This window comes from Engystomops pustulosus, chromosome 1 (genome assembly GCF_040894005.1).
Source record: "Engystomops pustulosus chromosome 1, aEngPut4.maternal, whole genome shotgun sequence".
Classification (NCBI taxonomy): domain Eukaryota; kingdom Metazoa; phylum Chordata; class Amphibia; order Anura; family Leptodactylidae; genus Engystomops; species Engystomops pustulosus.
Window position 1 is genome coordinate 147,107,749 of NC_092411.1, and position 8,524 is coordinate 147,116,272.

The window sequence follows — 8,524 nt, forward strand, 5'->3', positions numbered from 1 at the left end:
TATGGGATTTCCTAACGATATATAAGTTAACTATAATTGTGATATTGTGTCTAATAATTACATGCAGAATGTAGACACATAATATGTCAACAGGGGATGTCCAGCCACTGAAATGGAAAATCATGTTTTCCCCAGCAACTGGACTATTGATTCTTGGGGCCACCACCAATCAGCACCTTTAACCCTATACTGTGGATATAGTAGAGACCGGGTGCCCAAACTACAACCAAACCCACTTATTTATTGCAAAGTGCCAGCACGGCAATTTAAGTAGTTATTTATTGCTACCTGTTCTACCACAACTTTCGTTCATATTGGCCTCTTGACATTTGAAAGAAGAAGGGCAAATTTTGACTAATGTTGTAGCATCTCGCTATGGTCCAGGAAGAAATGTGGGGCCTACAGGAGATCTAAAGATAATCCTCCATTTTCCACATGTTCTACCTCTTCCTACAGTCCCAAGCAATCAAGAATGTGTTGCTTTAAAATGGCACCGAGAGCAGCATTTCTTGAGTCTCCTGGGACTGCAGGTTGATTCTTTGAGTTCTCGCCTGTTTATCTATAAAAAATAACTCTTCTCACCTTATTTTCACAAGAAATGAGTCAAATTTAGTTGTTGCAGTATTTGTGTCACAGCAGTAGCCCCTGTCTTCTGTGTTTTTAGCACCTAGAAATATTCTGCTGATGTTATATTAAAGATAATGGGGTTCATTTACTAAGGGTCGCAGAGCACACTATCGTCGGACTGTTCACCTTTTTCAGGGATTGCACGGCTTGGACAAGTATTTAACAGATGTCTGCACTGGGATTTGGCGCATGCAATTGTTTTTTGGCACAGCTGCGCTGGCTTCCATGCAACACAAATGGGCGAGGGGGTGCCATTGGACAATCCGACTGATTTAACTTTCATATTGTGTCGTAAGCCCAAGCATTTTCATGTACCAGTAAAAAGATGGTGAACTCTGTCAGACCTGAACGAGGAAGCCACACATGCAGGATATCTGGCGCAAGATCTTCGTGAATCGCGGCACAGTGCATTACCGTCAGACAATGCACTTTTGGTGAACTCCAGTGACGCCTAAGTAAATAAGCACCAAATATTTTAGATCACATCAGGCTTATGGCTTTCTGAGCTACAGGACCGGGAATAAGGACCATTAAAAACATAGTTGGAAATGCAAGCTGCAGATAAAAATCCAGTTCCTGTGTACTTTTAATAATCTTCCCCCAAACTGTACACAATATTCCATGTGTGGTCTGACTAGTGATTTGTATTAGGGCAAAACTATGTCCTTATCATGAGAATCTATTCCTCTCTTGATACATTCAATAATTTTATTTGCTTTAGCAGCAGCCGCCTGGCTCTGGTTACTAAAATTAAGTTTACCATCCACCAATACCCCCAAGTCTATTTCAGCAGCAGTTTTACCAAGTAATTGACTTTTTAGAACATAATTATACTTTTTGTTTTCATGGCGCAAGTGCATAAGTGGCCCCAAAACTGACCCCTGTGGTACTCCACTGGTAACGTCAACCCAATCTGAGAATGTGCCATTAATGAGGATTACACAGATTTTCCCCAAGTCCCAGCATCTAATTTTATGTATCAACCTTTTATGTGGCATGGTGTCAAATGCCTTTCAAAAGTCCAGATATACAACATCCACAGGGGCCCCCAGATCCAGTCTGAAACGTACTTCCTCATCCTTTTTTGTATATTGGTACTACATTTGCTATGTGCCAGTCCTGTGAAACATAACCAGTCCTCAGTGAATCTTCAAATATTGAAAATAATGTTCTGTCTATCACGGTACATAATTCATGCAGAACCCGGAGGCGTATGCCATCTGGCCCCGGTGATTTATCTATCTTAGTGGTTGTGAGGCGGCGCGGTACCTCTTCCTGGGTTAAACTGTTGACATTCCAAAGAGAATTTACATCATTCCTCATTGTGTCTTCCACCAGGGGATTTTCCTGGGTAAAGACAGTTGAGAAGGCGACATTCAGTAGATTGGCCTTTTCCTCATCTCCTTCCACCATGACCCCATGTTATTCCTCAGAGGTCCCACACTCTCCGTTTTTAGTTTCTTATCATTTATATACTTTCTGTCTCTATTTTCGCGGCCTTTATATGCTTTTTACAGGATTTATTTTGCTCTCCTTACAAGACCAGTTAACTACATTTGTTTTTTTTCTTGTTTCTCTTGCTTTTTCCCATATGGTATGTGTTTCTCACAGGCCTTTTTTAGAATACATGTGAAAGAGTCCCATTTTTTTGTATGCTTTTGTCTTTGAGAAAATTGTCCCAGATGCCTACAAGGTCTTCCCTTAGCTGTTGAAAATTTGCGCTCCTGAAGTTTGGAGTGTTGGTTGCCCCTTCACTAACGCTCTTAGTAAAGCGTAATACAAAATCAATGATATGATGATCACTATTACCCAGGTTATCCCCAACCTGTAATTTTGATACCGTCAGGTCTGTTGGTTAGGATAAGGTCCAGCAGTACCCCCCCCTCTTGTTGGCTCCTGACTAGTTGCGACAGGTAATTGTCTTGTTGACAAAAACTTGCTGCCTTTTGATGGACCTGCAGTCAATATTGGGGTAATTTAAGTCCCTCATGATAAGTACTTCACCATGCTTTGAAGCTGCATCCATTTGACTTATCAGCATTTCCACTGCTGCCTCCATATTATTATCATTATTATCCATATTATTTAGAGCCTAGTAATATTTTATTATTCTTTTTCTGAGGATGTGTTTTGGCAATGTGGTTTAATTGGAGTGGGAGATTCCATGGTTTTGGACCTGGAGCTCAATTTACTGTGAGTAATCTGAGATTATAAGAAATCTCCAGGGAATGAAATCAAGCCAGAAGTAAAGTCACCTTGAATGCCCTCTTTTTCATGAGGCGTGTTGGTTTTAATAAACATTCTCTGCAGAACATATTTAAAGGGGTTTTGTAGTTCACCTGAAATTTCCTGGCTGCCAGTAACAAGGGAAAAATAAATAAAAATGTAAAAATGGTACTTGCCCCTCTGTAGCTTGATCTTCCTGCAACATTATCCTCCAGTGCCCTGTTGACACCTTTGGCCTGAAGGACATTGTTGACAGCATCTACCAACCTTATGTGATTGCCAAGTTCCAGGCCAGTCCCCATTCCTGCCGGACATTGGTTTCCAGGTTAATTGGAAATCCACTTTAAAGGCCTCCTATAGGTTCCAGAGATACCTCCTAGTGTTGACAACCCCTCATTGTGTCTAAGAGATAGTGTCTCCCCTCTTCCATTGCCATTTTTTAAACAATAAATAACTTTTTTTCAGTCACCGCATTGCCTGATGGTGGAAAAAAGCATGCACTACATTCCAGACAAAATCCAAGCAGAATATATGGTATGTGGGGCAAAATGTGTGCCAGAAAAGAGGGGGGTGGAAATCAGGCAGTTTTTTTATGCCTCTAACCATTGGCTAACACAGTGCTCAGAATCTTTTTCTTTTGGCTATTGTCATTTTAATATATAATATTTATATTCTCAGGCAAACAGCAGACAACAGTTTGGGCAAGGTTTTTTCTTTAGATTTTTTTTTGTTCATTATTTTCTATCTTGTTAAAATCTGTTGCACTACACGAAAAAAAGGGGAGGTAGACGTGGCACATCCAATAAAAATTTAGCTTTTATTCTTCTTACATTAAAAGAATTGTACGGTGTATATGTAGGCGAGCCACCTACGCGTTTCGGCTTGTTCCTAAGCCTTACTCATGGTGAAAGTTAAAAACAAATTGCTACAAATCATTTACCGTATATTCCGGCGTATAAGACGACCTGGTGTATAAGACGACCCCCCTACTTTCCTGTTTAAAATATAGAGTTTAAGATATATTCGCCGTATAAGACTACCCCTTTTCCAACACATACAAAACACCGGTAAAAATTTTAAAAAAAACATTTGAATTTAACATGCTCCTTTTTTAATTTAAATTCTTATGACATGCAGGTATATAGCAGGAAAACTGTCGCTCATAAACATAAGGCATACAACAACAACATTACCATTACAGCACTGCCCCCAGTAGTATACAGCACTTCCCCCAGTAGTATACAGCACAGCCCAGCATTAAAAAAAAAATAAAATAAAAAATGATATACTCGCCCTCCGGTGGCCTCGATGTGCTGCGCTGCTCCCCCGATGTCTGCGCGGCTCGTCTTCAGTCTTCCGCGCCGTCTTCTTTCTTCTGCTGGGCGCCGCCATTGATCTTCCCCAGCAGGCGCCTAGTATGACGCGCCGCTGCTGGGAAAAACATGGCGGCGCCCAGCAGAAGACGGCGCGGAAGACTGAAGACGAGCCGTGCAGACATCGGGGCCAACAGAGGGCGAGTATGCGCCCTGATGTCTTTTTGAGGATGCTGGCAGCTTTTTGAGGCTGCCGGCAGCCATCGCTGTGAAAACACCCGGGATCGGTGCTAGCACCGATCGCGGGTGTTACCGGTAAGCCTTTGCTGCAATATGCAGCAAAGACTTACCGGCTATGGAGAGGGCTCAGCCCGTGAGCCCTCTCCATGCACCGGGACCTGACCGCCACCGTGAATACACGGCGGGCGGTCGGGATTACCGGCGCATAAGACGACCCCAGAGAAGACAGAAGATTTTTCTGTCTTCAAAAGTCGTCTTATACGCCGGAATATACGGTAAATCACCTACATACATCTGATGACTTGTTGACGTCATGTCCAATTCAGTTCGGAAAAGACATTGTATGCATCGTTGAGGCTTCTAAGCAAATAACGCGTAGGTGGCTCGCCTACATATACACCGTACAATTCTTTTAATGTGAGAAGAATAATTTTTTTTATCGGATGTGCCACGTCTACCTCCCCATTTTTTCGTTTGGATATACAAGCCACCAAGACGCTGAGCACTCCCAAACAGCCTTCCACCACCTCAAGATCGCCTCCACATGGGTATGTGAGACAACTCTTTTATGGTTTTTTCTCTGTTGCACTACACTTTCTACTCAGTTTTATTTACACTTAGAGGAAGGAGACCGTTGAAAACAGATTGAATTTCAGGTTACGAATGTTCCTATTAATACCATTTTGGCAGACTGAAAATTATCTAGCTAAGCTGATATAAATAGAAGGTTATGTTGTAGACTCAAACCAAAACATTTTGCCAATGTCAACCAAACTGAAGATGCACCTTTGCAGTTATTTATTTGCCATTTTTTTTATACGGAAACATCTTATTACACAATATTTCATGCATGAAAAACCCGAATTCAGAGCAGCCTGTGTTCCTTGGTGGGGCTCACTATCTTGTTTTCCTATTTAACCTTTAACCTCTTACTACCGCAACTATTTTGCACCTTAATGACTAAGCTATTTGTGTTTTTTTTGGTCTATCTTCTACAAGCTATAACAGAATGTTCCCAAAAGCGGATTTTGATGGGTTAAGTAACCTTACAATGGAGAGTAGAATATGGATGACCATATTAGGGCATTGTTATTACCATTGTAAAGTTTCTTATTTGTGAACAACCTCTTTTAGTGTATATTGACAGTTTTCAACCTATTGGGAGTCTGTTCCTTTTGGAATAGATATACAGGCAGTCCCCGGTTAAGTACAAGATAGGGTCCGGAGGTTTGTTCTTAAGTTGAATTTGTATACAAGTCGAAACTATATTTTATAACTGTAGATCCAGACAAAAATTTTTTTTGCCCCATTGACAATTGGGGCAAAGCTTAATTACAGACACCTTTCAGCTGATTATTGCAATCTGGGACTATAGTAAAGCATTCAGAAAGCTTCACAAGAGGTCAGAGAGGTCTGTCTGTAACTGTGGGTTGTCTGTAAGTCAGGTGTCCTTAAGTAGGGGGCCGCCTGTACTGGTTTGGCCAAATCCCACATCATGTTTTTAGACTTCTTGTAGGTCATACTTGGTGTTAAGGGGGCTGCCTTTCAAGGTAGCAAAATGGGGATGGATCCATAGGATGGATGTCACAGTGAGCTTAGGTTACACCCACCCTTCAGGCTCATTAGAATAGTTATACAAGTTGACTTTTATAGGAAGATAAGAAAAGGAGAAGGAAGATAAGAAAAAATAAGAAGATTACCACAGGCATGGTGCCTGGATATGTAGGTGTCTCTGTTTTATCATGATGAATTTTGATAGTAGATTTCCTTTAAAGGGGTATTGCAGGAATCAGCATATTTCACATACAAATGGGTACTTAAAATATAAGCTAATATGTAATTAGTTGTTATTTAAAATTTTGCTCCCCTTAGCAGAAAATGCTGTTGACATAGACTGTAATGAAGAATTAAAATGCTACTGGCCCTTTAATCAGTCCGTTAATTTCCTCCGCGCGGTCCGTTGCAGAACAGACACAGGACAGAAGATGGCCGCTGGTCACATGTCCACATCACATGTCCTGCACCTGCCTGGGTATGTCATGTGATCAGCACTATGTTTGGCTGTAGTCGGTTGGTTGCAGTGCATCCAGTATGGGCAGTGTTGTGGTTATGTGCAGGGATGGCAGTTACACATCATTACTATGGTAACAGATCAGTACAGTCTGTTACTTCATCACTGGGAGCAAAGCATAAGAGGTAGGAGGAGTTACTGAAAACTAAAGGATGATGGAACTTGTAGTTTCCAGTGGTGGCCATCTTAGTGATAACTCCACCTACTTTAGAGAGGTTATAAATTTTATAAATCATAAAATCAAACTATTTAAGCTCCATTTTGTGACTAATGACATTGAGTATTGTTGTATTCATTTATTTATAGCAGCATGGGTTTTTATGGCAGATGTTCATATTCCTGGAATACCCCTTTAAGTAAAATTGAGGCAGGTGGCTGCTTGAATATGAAAGCTGCACTGTGATTGGTTTCTCCTGTGTCTTTTCCTGTTTATCTGATTTATTGACTAGAAATATGTATAGGGATTGATGTATTATGTACATTAAGTAACCCTAAACCGATCCCTTTCCATACATGGCAGGTGTCAGCTATATTCTACAGCAGACACCTACCATTATCTGAATCCCGTTACCTAACCATCAGAGTAGCACGGACGTCATCATGGTAGCACAAATCATGACACCTCTCTAAGGCTCTCAGTCCTGTTATTATACTGCATCTATTACAGTATGACACAGGAAGGTATGGGTATATGAATGAGTGAATTATATGATGCACTCTCTTTAGCTCTTTTCATTTGCATATGACTTTAAAGATGCCCAACGTAAATATGTGTCTTAAAGAGATAAAGGCTAAATGTAGTAGGCTCATAGGGTGATCCCTCTCCATACAGAGGGGAAAAGTAAGGAAGAATTCAAAGATAGCAGTCCGTATATATGCAATCCACAAAGTCAAAGGTAGGGTCTGGAGCCTTGTCAGGCTGCCTGCATTGAAACATTTGTTTCTCAGTGGCTCTCAGTGTTTAGCCAGTGCAAAGTAGAAATAGACCGTTCCCTGCTACGCCAGATTAATCACTGTTTCCAGGTCGTCATCCATGACGGCTTACTTGGAGGATGCTGCTTTACCTCTGTGGGGACAGGAAGAAGAGAAGTTAAATGCTCCTCCCAGCATCCGCCTGCCAGTGTCTCCCTGTCACAACATTGGGTCAGATGAGGGGAGGTTCCTCTTCCTCTCATCCTCCTAGTAAGGAGGTGGGACGGGGGGGATGAAGTTTACCTGGCATGCGGTCTCTTGGAGATCAATTCCTGTCTGGGCAGGCGCTCGGTCAGTGCTATGCTCCCTCCTTGTTTAACAAGTATCCATCTTTTTGCGCGGTTAATGGAAGTGGTCGTACGCTTGGAATGCATGCGTTCCACCTCTGGGTTGGCGGAATGACGACTACCGGCCCCAAACGGAAGTGACACACGTCTACTCGGTGCGTCTGAGAAACGCATCCAGCAGCCTGGGACATGTATTTAAAGCAGGTTTTTGTACTGTCATGTTGATCTGAGGACTTGATCAACTGGTATCATATTTATATTGTCGTCCCAGTTATGGCTACTGATTAGGCAGACTTGGCACCCCTCCACCTCCAGGTATGTTGGGTGCTGTAGGCTCTATATGTATTCCACCATTAGAGCCAAGTAAGCTTTCCTGCTTTTCACAGGAAAACGATGGTGATAAAGGGAAAGGCAAAGAGGAGAAGCAAGAAAAAAGCAAGGCAAAACCTACTGAGGATATGCCAGCTAGAAGATGTAACATGTGTTTCTACAAATTGTCAGATGGATGAACTTAAAACCTTTATTGAAGATTAGGTCGTCTCGTCCATTGCTAGAGCAACTATGTCTTTTCTCTGTACATAAGAACCAACAGTTCTGTAAATGGTCAATGACATTGAGCCCTGGGTTTGGCCCAATTATAGATTATAATATTTTATTAGGAGCACAGTTTTTCAGAAACAAGCTCCTTCCACCTGCTAGAAGAAAAAAACTGACTGTAATGGCTGCTGATGTCTCAGGAACTTATATACACACACATGGAAACAAGTAACTGCAGAGAGATAAGGCAA